This window comes from Prionailurus bengalensis, chromosome D3 (assembly GCF_016509475.1).
Source record: "Prionailurus bengalensis isolate Pbe53 chromosome D3, Fcat_Pben_1.1_paternal_pri, whole genome shotgun sequence".
Classification (NCBI taxonomy): Eukaryota; Metazoa; Chordata; class Mammalia; order Carnivora; family Felidae; genus Prionailurus; species Prionailurus bengalensis.
Genome location: NC_057356.1, coordinates 85,599,053 through 85,612,152, shown reverse-complemented (window position 1 = coordinate 85,612,152; position 13,100 = coordinate 85,599,053). Strand labels below are relative to the sequence as shown.

Sequence of the window (13,100 nt, the reverse complement as noted above, 5' to 3'; positions counted from 1 at the left end):
ATGCGGGGCTCGAACTCATGAACCACAAGATGACAACCTGGTCGAAGTCAGACACTTAACTGACTGAGCCACTCAGGTGCCCCTATGGCCAGTTTTTAAACTGATAGTTCCACTAATCCATCACAGAATATTCTTGAAGAGTCTGAGGAAATTAGAGCTTTGCAGTTAACAATTGTATATATATAGTCATCAGGTATTTTGCCCACAGTTTTTCAAATTCATCAATAACTGCCCCAATATCAGGCCCTGTAGATTTGGCTTCATGCCCCATCAAAATTATCTACTTTTCAAGAAAGTCAAATGTTACCAGTCAAACTGATGTTAAGATATCTAGAAATGTTTTAGATAGGAAATAAAAATTATAATTATGCTTAACATTCAGACTATTTGGTCTCCAAAAACTTTGGAAAAAATTATTAATGATAGGTTACAATAAATTTCCTTAAAATTCAATGTCAAATTGTGGACAAATTAGCAAAAACATGAGATTTTCCTTTGTTATAAATGCTTATGGCCAGGTATGGAGGACAGTTTCCACTTGTAGGGAGGTGACCTATGGAGTCAGCTGGCCCTGATCTGAATCTGGCTCTCTACTGACAAGCTTTGGATCACTCATTCTTCCTCCTCAATTTTCTCCTTTATAAAATGGAAACAGTAAAAGAGCAACCTCTTCTTCAGATTTTGAGGAGCAAATAATACTTTAAAAATTCTTAACATAGAGTAAAAGAGATGGTAATCACTCAACATACACGGGGCAAAAATGAAAAAATACAAAGTGAATGTGCACTATAGTTTCAGCTGAAAAATACCGACATGAATACTTGTTCAACAAATAAGACTCTGTCTGTTCTCAAGATGCCCGGTGGACATTAAACTAATATGTGTTATCACTTAAGAGCAAAAAGGGGATTTAGAAATAGAGGAGCCTTTCTGTACGATTTGTAAATAAAGCAGAAGAAATTATAGAGTTTACCCAAGTGGGGGAAAGATTTAGCTAAGGAAGGCTCTCCACTTATTTACAAGAAAGTTAAGAGACAGAGTGGTTTAATGATCTTCTTGTTTCATGGTGAAGTCTAGAACCAAAGTTTCTTCCTTGTCATGACAGTGTTTTTAATTTTTTCTTCTTCCCAAGCCCTATTACCTCAAATCTAATTCTGAACTAAGTAATTTTTGAAACGAATAGGTTAGTCTCTAGGAATTTATTCAGAAGACCGTGTTATGTAAAATGGAATGAAGAAGAAAGAAATTCTAATCCAAAGAATTCACTACAATTGTACGCACCCAGTATACATTTTAAGGTAGTCTTTATCTATAGTCCTCGCCAACATAAGCAATCCCAAGCTACATTATGGTATAAACAATTTTGTCACTTGGTTATTGTAAAGAAAGTACTGCTTCTCCCTTCATAAAAAACAAAAACAAAAACAAACCTTACCATATGTCTATACAAGCAGTTGCTCAAAAAGCATTAAAAAAATCAAGTTATTTATAGATTAGTAATAAGTCACTTTATATAATAAGAAATTCGTATTTAAATGTCAAAATAATTTTGTACAAAAAGAATAGATACAGCAAAAGCCTAAATTCACAGAAATTCTGCTAGATTGCATACTATCAACACTGAATAAAGAAGAATCCCATAAAAGTCAAATGGATTCACAATTCTCCATAACTGGCCAACAATCCACTGACAAGATCCGCAGAGCTGGGATCTGAGTTACGTCAGAAGAAGCTGACATGGCGATCCATACATCAGCTCAGCAAACAGTTCAGAAAACACTCACTGAACTTTCACTGTGTGATAGGTACACACCTGTGAACTGGAATTTAAAGATCACTGGCTATTCACTAAAACATGTTGGTCTTAGTCCTACACACAGCTAGACTACATTTCCCAGCTTCCCTTGAAGTTAGCTGCAGTCATGTGACTGTATTTTAGTCAATCATTTTCCGTGGGAGTGTTTCCAACCACTCTCATACTTGGTCTTAAAGCCCTTCTACACACAGTCTTCTACTATCTTCTGTCAAATGGAAGCAAAAAACAAAAGTGAGGCCCTAGGAACAGGTTCTCAAGACTTCTTCCCATTATTACTTTTCCCAAGGGATGGTTTTAGACTTGTTCTTTTCATAATCCTTACCATAAAATTGTAATACCATGAAAATACTGTGCTATATATCTGTTTACATACTGTGGTCCTTTGGAGGACCACAGACTATTACGATACCTAAAACTGTTGTCATTCCTGCCCCTTCCCCCACCCCTACCACCACCCCCCCCCAAAAAAAAAGAAAACTCATAATTTTTACCCCCTCGGATGATATGGCTCATATTGAGAATGCATGCCCTACGGAGTCATAAAAAGATAAATGGAAGGTGTCAGGGGTCAATTTAGATGGCTTTAAGAACACAACGTAAATTCCAATACGCTGACCCATTGTACATTTTGGGTCCAATATGTTATAACAATTTAGCCTATCCTAAGTAATACGAAGGTCTTAAAAATGTATTCATACAAAATGCAATAGTATACTTTGCCTGCTTAGCTAAAGAATCCAACAGTTGGTAAAAATTGATAACAAACACTAAAATCCTTTGTATACAAAACAAAAACTAAAGAATTTCACTAGATAATAGTGACTTACAGATCATATTTCCCTTTGAAAGATAAAGGCTGACCACAGTATCAACAGACTATTAGTTTATCCATTCAATCACAGAACTCCCTTCAAAACAAACATAAGATGGGGGGATGGGGGGGTGGTAATGAGGGGCTTAATTATTGCCCAATAATCGCAGTAAGCTCACTGTCCTCAGAGCTCTCTACAAAGCCATTCCCTTCACAGGATCTACAAAGACTGGGTATTTCTTACTTTATATACATCGTATAAAATGTGGTAGTGAAAATATTCTGCTGTCTGAAAAGTCCACTTTGTGTTTCTGCAAAAAAATACAGAAACCTATCAAAAGGAGATTAATTTAGAATCTTTTAATTTCATGTTTACTTTAGTTTTGATGAAAAAATAACTGCATCATTTTCTGTAGATTATATAAATGCAAAGTAACATAATTATTTTAAAATTTTAAATTAAGCAGTATGTTATAAACACAATGAATGCTGCCTGAATACAAACTGCCTTCTGATATAATTATGTAATGAAATATTACATAATTGTATTACATAATTGTATTAGTTTCAACAATTACATTTTTGTTAATGAATATTTTCTACCAATTGTTTTCATTTTTCAAATATATAGACACCTGAAGAGTCAGCTGAAATTCTCTCAACTAATGATAATTTATGGCATCCTTTCAATTGGTAGATTAGTGTAGCAGATTATCTAATTCATTCATTATAGCTTCACGAGTGTGACAAATATTCAGCTTAATAGTATACATCACTTAAGGGTACAAATTTATTGTATACAAGTGATTCTTTGACTTCCTGAGTCTACAGAAGTGGTGGTAAATTAAAATAAGCCCAAGAAAAATCTCTGCCAAGAATTTACATTATGTCTAAGAAAACAGATACACTCAAAAACAAGTTGTAAAACCTACTTTAAATTTTAAGGTGGCCAAATTATTGAAATGTAAAAATAAAATAAAACCCTGAATTTACTGATCATGCCTTGAAGTGAAATATGTAGTATAAAGACCAGAATAATTGGAGAATTCTCTAGTAGCTTAAATCGAATAAACCTTTCAAATAAATCACTTGCTCATTACTAAAAAAAATGTTTGTCTTACGTGTGTATATAGTTGCTATTGTGATGCTGTGTTTTCTATAAATTTCTTGACATGGCACCTGATTAGTATTCACTTTTTAAATTAAAAATTTCTTTAATGTTTATTTATTTTTAGAGAGAGAGAGACAGAACATGAGTGGGGGAGGGAGAGAGGGAGAGGGAGAGAGGGAGAGAGGGAGAGAGGGAGAGAGGGAGAGAGGGAGAGAGGGAGAGAGGGAGAGAGAATATCCCAGGCAGGCTCTGCCCTGCCAGCACAGAGCCCAAAGTGGGGCTCAATCTCAGGAACTGTGAGATCATGACCTGAGCCAAAATCAAGAGTCCGACACTCGAGCAGCTGAGCCACTCAGACATCCCTAATATTCACTTTTTAACCAGACTTTACTAATATAATGACCCTAAATTTAACCAAATATCCATTTGTGGGACAGAAAATTAAGGTAACCATCCAAAACTTACATTCTGATAATTTTCAAAGAAAATCCTTCCATTGGTACTAACATTTTTGACCCTTAACATTTATTTAAACAATTTGGCAGTTCTGGCAGGCAGCTCAAATGCTGTCTTCATATTGATTAAAAAAGTCATTGCCCAGTAGACACAGCAGCCCAGAGCCCATGACATGAGGAACTCAGCACATCCTTAATTTCAGCGCCATCTTTCTCTGGCTTAGGTGTCTAATCTGCATGACCACAGCACTGGTGTACAACAATGCCATTCACTGATTTTCCTTGTGACATCTACTATTAATGATTTATTGTATATTAAACTATAAGGAGAATAAGTCAATGAGATTTGCTTTTACTAGTATCCTGAGAACTGTAATAAAGAATAGCCTACAAAAACATCCATATACATCTCACATACTTCTACGTCACAGAAATGTGAAAGTATCTGGAACCCTTTACAAATTGCCTTGCCCTATGTTTGCTTGTAGATCTTTCGCAAGGTCTGTGTGATGATCAAGTTCAGTCCTAGGAAACTTGGGATGACAGAGAAGAAATGAAGGAAGAACGAAATGAAAAACTACAAGCCCAAACAAAAACTTAATGTTGGTCTAGAAAGTAACACAATTTCTCTTTTGATTCATAGGGTCGTGCGGTAATTATAGTTACAAATTTTATCACAAAAATATTAAACATGGGGTAGATATGGTGATTTTTAGGTATGGGACACACACACACACACACACACACACACACACTCAAGGTGTTCACATTTACTAGCCAAATTATGTCCCAATACTTTAACTGTACTTGGTCTAGCAAAGGTAGTCCTCCCCCAATTTTTTTAACAGATTATCAGAAACTCATTCTCTAAAATACTTAGAAGCTATTGAGAAAGTTGATGCTTGCAATTTTCAAATCAAATGAAGTCAGTGAGATAGAGTCATTAACTTCCAGAAATCTTTAAGCAGGATGAAAAGTTGCCTAAGTAGAATTTACAGTTGAAATAGCAACTGTTTTTATTGCTTAGCAAGCTCAGGTTTCCCGGTGCTCCTGCCTCACTGAGGAAAACTGAAGCTTTGGAGCCTCCACCAGCAGGGGCTTCCATAAAAGCCACTTTCCTTCCTCAGTAAAACCAATGCAAAGGCAGTCTCTTGGAAAACTGATACTTTTGTAAAGTGGAAAACTCAGCAGAAGGATGAAATTGTTCCATTTCAGGTAGAAAACTCTTTACACAGCCTTTCCATCCATTTGGTCAGAATTGAAGTTTTTAGCCTTATGAGACACTGAAGGGTGAAATTAAGGCTTTACTAGCTTTGACACCCGTGCTGTGTGGAATTTGGGAGAGAAAAGGCCTCTGTCAGGTCACATTTTCTACTCAAATTATCAGATTTCTGCTCCACTCCCACAAAATTGACAATGAATTTTCAGTGTCTTTCATATCTCTCATAGGTATGAAAAATATATAATCTTAAGCACTAACCTTTAGTTGTGATGATTTAAGATATATTTGATTAAGCCCAAATAACTCATTGAACACAAATTCTTATTCTTCCAGCTGATCTGCTTCTTTGATCCAATACATACACCTGTTCTGTCAGTCCATCATGACTTTCCAGCCCGTCACTGGATAATCTCTGCCACTTCTCTTACCATTGAGTTTAAGTGCCAACATCCACCATTTCATCTTTCTTGCCCTACAATAATCCATTGTTCCTCTCTATCCAAAATCCACCTCCCAGAAGAGCATCAGTCTTACTCTTGATGGGAAAAGATTCCTGCCCCAGCATACATCTGGCCTTCCTCCCATCTTACTGCAATAGAAAAGGTGACCCCATCCTATCCTAACCAACTCAACCATCTACATTCAGAAAATCTGGTTGTATCCTTTCTGCCCTATAATTTCCAACTCTACCTTTCTACTCATCAGCATTAAAAAGGCTCATGTTTCTAACAAAAAAAATTACTACCCAATACATTAGACTATTTCTCTGCTTTTTAAATCTCACAATCCAATATCTCAACAGAGTAATCTATAATAGTTTCTTCCATTTCTTCAGCTTCCACTCCAATCCTTATTCCATTCCCATCTAACTTCTGCCCATTGCTTCTCTGAGACATTATCAACTGAGATCACAGTCAACTCCAAAGTCATACATCCAAAGTATGGCTTTTATTCCCCAGATGACCTCTCGGGAGCACTTGACAGAGGTGCTCACTGCATCCTCCTGAAATCAGTGTTTTCCAAGCAGCATCACTTTCTGTTTTCCTCCAATTTATTCTGATGCTTCCTCTTAGTGTCCTTCCCTAACTACTCATCACATACCATTTATGATCAGTACCGATCTCTTATTTTGTTCTTTCTCCACTGTCGATTAACCTTTTCACCTCCTCGTACAACTGAGTATCAGCTGTGGGTCCAAGATCTTGAAACCCATACTTTTAATCCAGACAATTCTTCTGATGTCTAGGCCCATATGATACTCATGATCATGACTTAATGACTGAAATGTTTTGAGCCCTTACTATGTGCTAACCTTGAGGGTGAGCACCCTAACTGCAGCATTTAATCCTCGTGAATGCCCCATAAGGTAATTGCTATTATAATCACCACTTCACAGATGAGAAAAAGGAGGCTTAGATCATCAGAGAGGTGCTCAAGTTCCCAGAGTTAGCAGGTAGGCGAGCCAGAATTCAAACGGAGTTACCTAACTGCTCACTCATTATCTGCAAATGAGATGTTTGGTGCGCTCCAAAGCAAATGCCTGAAAAAGATTTCAAGAAGGACCTGATTCTCCCCTCCCCCTACTCCCTCTGAAAAATCCACTGATGTCCACTTCTCACCTTGACACACTTCTAACCCTTTGATTATCTGTGGTTGTGTAAGGCCCCTCTTGTCCAGTGGGTTTGACCAGCGATTAGGGCATTTTCTGTCTTGATCATTAGAGCATCCCCAGAGACAGGGGAAATGCTTGGTATCATTTCACTTTCAAAGATATCCAGTTAACTGATGGATTAACTGCATTAACTATTGAGTTCAATCATGTAATTAGATTCCTTGTTGTCAATGTCATTTCTGAGAACTAACAGGCCACTTCTCAGGCAGGGATACCGCTGATCAAATGTGTTCTCATCAACAGGACAAAACAGACCAGTTCTATAAAGAAAGGAAGCAGGGGAGGTAAAAACTATGGAGTATTAGCATCTACACTCCATTAGGCAGAGACTAAGTCTCTCTCATTCACAGTGTATCTTTGGTGCCTACCAGAGTGCTCTTGCATCATAAGTGTTCACAGATATTTGTTGAATAAATAAGTGAATGCTTAAATAGAATGGAACAACTTTCATGCATCACACATCATCAATATGTTATCTAAGTGATTTCTTCATTATAAATGATCTCATTTATATTTCTATGAGCAGTTTCAATCAAGAATCTGGGACTTTGTGAGGTTTAGAAATGTATCCAGATTCTGGAACCAATAGATGCCTGACTCTGAAGTCCACACTTCTTTTCTTTTTTTTTCCAACGTTTATTTATAATTTTGGGACAGAGAGAGACAGAGCATGAACGGGGGAGGGGCAGAGAGAGAGGGAGACACAGAATCGGAAACAGGCTCCAGGCTCCGAGCCATCAGCCCAGAGCCCGACGCGGGGCTCGAACCCACGGACCGCGAGATCGTGACCTGGCTGAAGTCGGCCGCTTAACCGACCGCGCCACCCAGGCGCCCCCACACTTCTTTTCCTACACCATACTGTTATCCTTTACACATGCTGAGTCCATTTATCTTAGACTCAAATATTTCCAGGTAGTACAAACAATTGAAGTTTTAGACAAATTATAACCTTTGACTCATTTATTGTATGAGCTTTGGATAAGCCATTGGCAGGAGAATATTGTTTGACCTGTGAAAAGCTTGAAGAACAAGCTAAAATTTAATATTGTCCTGATTCATTTGCACTTGATATTTCAAATTTTGCTTAAGGTAATAATTTGTAATTTTCAATTGAGAGAGAAGTGGCCATGCTGCACTTTCATTAATAAATATAATCCATGAAGAAAAGTAATGAGCACAAATTAAACTTGAATAAACCTGGGAAGGAAAATCATCTCAAAAGAGAATTGCATCTTAAAACAGATATGTAAAAAAGGCAGTGCCACAAAATCATTCATTACGTAATGAAGTTTAATAATAGTAGTCATTTATGGAAATTATGACAATCAGTCATTATGGAAATATTTTAACAATACCTTTGGTATTCATGACTTAATGTATGTGAAATAACACTCAATTACTAACTTTAAATCAATTGAACAGTTATGTCTATTGGAGTTATTCTAAAAGTGAATTATATTCTTTCTAGCTCCTATCGCCATTAAAATTATATTTTTTTATTTATATTACTAGATACAAGAGCAAGTCAAAGAAATAATAAAAAAACTTTAAATCTTGCCTTAATGCAGGTTTTATAAATAATTATAGGTATTTGATCTCATAATCTACTTTATCATTGCTGGTCTAAAGAAATAATAGATGCTTTATTTATTAATGTTTATTTATTCTTGAGAGAGAGAGAGACAGAGCATGAGTGGGGGAGGGGCAGAGAGAGAGGGAGACACAGAATCCGAAGCAGGCTCCAGACCCTGCGCTGTGGGCGCAGAGCCCCACGTGGGGCTCAGACTCAAGGACCATGAGGTCATGACCTGAGCTGAAGTCAGAAGCTTAACCAACTGAGCCACCCAGGCTCCCTAAGAAATAACAGATGTTTTAAAAGCCAGAATTTCTGATTAATATGAAATTATAAATATCGGTACCATATTTAATTACACAGTTAAAAAAATTTTTTTTAATGTTTACATTTTGGGGCTCCTGGGTGGCTCAGTCAATTGAGCATCTGACTCTTGATTTCAGCTCAGGTCATGATCTCGCAGTTTATGAGTTTGAGCCCCTCATCGGACTCTGCACTCAGTGTGCAGAGCCTGCTTGGAACTCTCTCCGCCCTTCCTGTGTGTTCTCTGTCTCTCTCTCTCAAGATAAATTAAATAAACTTAAAAAAAAGTTTACATTTTCTCTTAGTTCCCTTTCCAGGTTGATTTTGAAAATTTCATTGTCCTTACATATTTAAAAGACAACCTATATTGTTATAGCCATTAGTATAATATCTGATATTTAAAGGCTATGAAGTTTTGTGCATTAACTTTCTCACCAAATGTTAGCAAAAACTATGATATATCCATCTTGGTTTTCTTTTCATCCTGATATTTTATCCAGTTTTAACAATGTTCTGCTAAATTATTATTCCTGTCAGAGGAAACTCTGAAATTCATTTATTTTTAATTTTTTTTAAAGTGTATTTATTTTTGAGAAAGAGAGAGAGAGAGAGAGAGAGAGAGAGAGAGAGAGACAGAGCATGAACAGGGGAGGGGCAGAGAGAGAGGGAGACCCAGAATCCGAAGCAGGCTCCAGGCTCTGAGCCGTCAGCACAGAGCCCGACCCGGGGCTCGAACCCACGAACTTGGAGATCATGTCCTGAGCTGAAGTCGGACCCTTAACTGACAGAGCCACCCAGGCACCCCTTTAAAATTCATTTATAAATGTAATATCGATTAGAATATTTGTCTTAAATGGTTTATAAAAAGCAAAGGAGTGTGAAGAGGCTGGTGTTTTACGAATCCAGTCTTTAAGAAAGTTCCCCTAGCCTTTGTGTAGATAATATACTACCCAAAACTGACTTATTAGATTGATTATAAGATTCTAATTATAAGATACTAATCATCTGAATCAGTAACCAAATACAAATATAAATACAAGGTGAAACAATGAACGCCACAGCCTGGGAAAGCACTGACACATAGTAGGTGCTAGGGAAACCAGAATAGAGAAACGCTATTAACATTTTAAAAAGGAGGAGGCTTTGGGGTCAGAAACATCCGGAATAAAAACGGAAATGAGGAAAGGGCTTACCTGATGCTCCGTTTTCTGATGTGAAGTTAGCTGTTCCCATCCCTGCTGCCCCCCGTGCAGGATGTGAGGAGGAGAGAAAAGGACTCAAAGAGGAGAAAGCAGCTGGAGAAAGCTCACCTTAAAAGCGGGCTGGAGGGAGGAGGAAAATGGAGAACCGCCTCATCAGTTCCTTTAAACGCCCAACCGCACCTGGCTTCCAGGGGTGCTTATGGGTCTACTGATGGGCGTGGCATTGTACTTGTTAAAATCAAAAACAAGTGGAGAGTAGCCTTGAAAATTCCCGAAGCTAACAAAACCAGTACAGCCTCACGTACAAAGCTTAATTTAGCTTATTTTGCAAGACGAACTTTCATTTCCTGCTTATGCCTCATGAAACTGTTTCCCCAAAGTGATGAGATAACCACGAACTAATTCCCTATCATTTAAGAAAACTAAAATGATGACTAATCACTAGGGAAAAGGAACAGTTGCTACCCCCTCCGTATATAAGCTGCTTTTTAAAAATATACCCCGGAGTCTCATTCCATGTTTGGTTTGAGGGGCCCTGGTTCAAGAACGGTGCCTGTGCTGTGCGCACAATAAACTTTTACTAATGACTGTTTTGGTGATTCATTGGCTTTCCTTCTGCTATTTCCGACATAGTATAAGATAGCAGCTTCTCAGAGTAGCTATGTACTGAGCAGGGAGGGGCTGCCGCAGGAGCTCCTTCTGAAGTCTTCACTGTGTCATCATTTAGGGAAACAGCATCTCTAAGCAGCGAATTACACCCCAGTGAAACTGAGCCTCTGCCTGGGAAGCCTCCGATATTCGCGCCCTCGCGGAGCCCAGGAAAGCACTGGGCGCCTGCACACCTGGGCCCTCTTAGATGTGTTTGCAGCTTAACCACATCCTGGCTGCACATGGGAAGAGTTTCAGCTGGCAGTGAGGTTAAAAAATGTCCCACGGTGGGGCCCCTGAGTGGCTCAGTAGGTTAAGCCTCCCACTTGGCTCAGGTCATGATCTCCCAGTTGATGAGTTCAAGCCTCGCGTGGGACTCCGCACTGGCAACGCAGAGCCTGCTTGGGGTTCTTGCTCTCTTCTCTCTCTCTCTGCCCCTCCTCGGCTCATGCTTTCTCTCTCAAAATAAATACTCCAAAAAACCGTGTATACACACACACACACACACACACACACACACGTACCACTGCAACAGGCCAGATGATTGAACAGTGTCTGAGTATTTCCTTTTCCTTTTTCTTTTTCTTTTTTATCCCAGTTTAATTAATGTGCACTGTGATATTAACTTCAGGTATACAATATAGTGATTCAACAATTCCATACGTTCTCAGTGCTCATCACAATAAGTGTATTCTTAATCCCCCTCACCTATTTCTCCCACCCCACCCACCCCACCCCCACCTCCCCTCTGGTAACCACGGGTTTGTTCTCTACAGTTAGTTAAGCATCTGTGTCTTGTCTCTATTTTCTTCATTTGTTTTGCTTCTTAAATTCCACATATGAATGAAATCATATGGCGTTTGTCTTTCTCTGCCTTGTTTCACTTAGCATGATATTCTCTAGATCCATCCACGTTGTTGCAAATGGCAAGATTTCATTCTTTTGTGGCTGAATGATCTTTTTATCCATTCATCTATTGATGGACACTTGGGTTGCTTCCACGATTGGGGTATTGTAAACAATTCTGCAATACACACAGGGGTGTATATATCTTTTCAAATTCGTGTTTTCATTTTCTTTGTGTAAATATCCAGTAATGGAATCGCTGGAGAATTCTATTTGTAATTTTTTGAGGAAACTGCATACTGTTTTCCCTGGTGGCTCCACTCATTCGTATTCCCACCAACAGTGCAAGAGGGTTACCCTTTCTCCACATCCTCATCAAGGCTTATTGTTTCTTGTGTTTTTGATTTTAGCCATCCTGACAGGTGTAAGGTGGTATCTCACTGTGGTTTTGATTTGCATTTCCCTGACAATCAGTGATGCTGAGTAACTTTTTGAGTATTTCTTAATAAGCTCTCCAAGTAATTTTAATATGAAGCTTGGGTCAAGAACCAAAGGGGTGACTTCTGGTTCTCTCAGAGGCTGTGGGAACAACTAGGATGGGAAGGCTTACTGGAATGCTTACCCATAGCAGGATCAGGGAACCGCCATTATGGGGAACATCAGTTGTTCTGATTTTTCTATGCTTCTTTTCCGAACACCTTAGCGTATCATAGTGGTTTCTAACGTGATCACCAGACCAGCAACATCAGAATCGCCTGGGAACTTGTTCAAAATCCAATACTTAGGCCACATTACAGAGTTACCCAATCAGTAAGTCTGGGGGTAGGGACTAGTAATCTATGCTTTAACAAGCCCACTGGGTGCTTCTGGCCACTCAGTAAAACTGGAGAAACTCTGGCATAAGTAAGGTAGTAATACAGCTCAGCTATGTTAAAGGGATCGAGAGAATAATTTATTTCTTCAGTACTTGACCAGAGCCATAAAATGACGACTAGCAGGGGCTGGCGTGTAAATGGCAGTGGGACTTCCTGTGAGAGAACACTAATGGGGCCAGAGAAGAGTCAGCTCATCTATCTGCTTCCTCTCGCAAGGACATCTTCTTTCCCGTTTGAGAGGCTGTGGATCCAGCATGGTTCAACGTTGCACTTTTGTTCGTATCTCCAAGTCTGGGTGTATCAGGAGATACTGAGGAATGATTCAGTAGAACTAGAAAGATATGGTAAGTGTTAGAGGGAAGGAAGGAGAGAGGGGCAGGGAGGCAGACACTGGACCAGAAGTCAGGAGACTAATTTCAGTCAAATAGGCAGCTCAGTTATTTCAGTCCTAGGAGAGCTGCTCGGTCGGTAACGATGCCCCTTATAGTAGTAAACATGAAACAAAACATGCACATCATGAGGGTAGCCCTGGGACAAACAGCAAGTTTTGCTGCTAAGGGCCAGGG

At 38.8% G+C, this 13,100-nt stretch overlaps 1 long non-coding RNA gene across 1 annotated transcript in view; it reads right to left on the bottom strand.

Annotated features, from left to right (window-relative positions):
- Positions 1 to 10,305, bottom strand: part of LOC122470852 — a 97,169-nt gene extending 86,864 nt beyond the window's left edge. The window contains exon 1 of the long non-coding RNA XR_006294016.1: positions 10,157 to 10,305. This is a non-coding gene — a long non-coding RNA (uncharacterized LOC122470852). The remainder of the gene's footprint in view (positions 1 to 10,156) is intronic.
- Between the last annotated feature and the right edge of the window lie 2,795 nt (positions 10,306 to 13,100).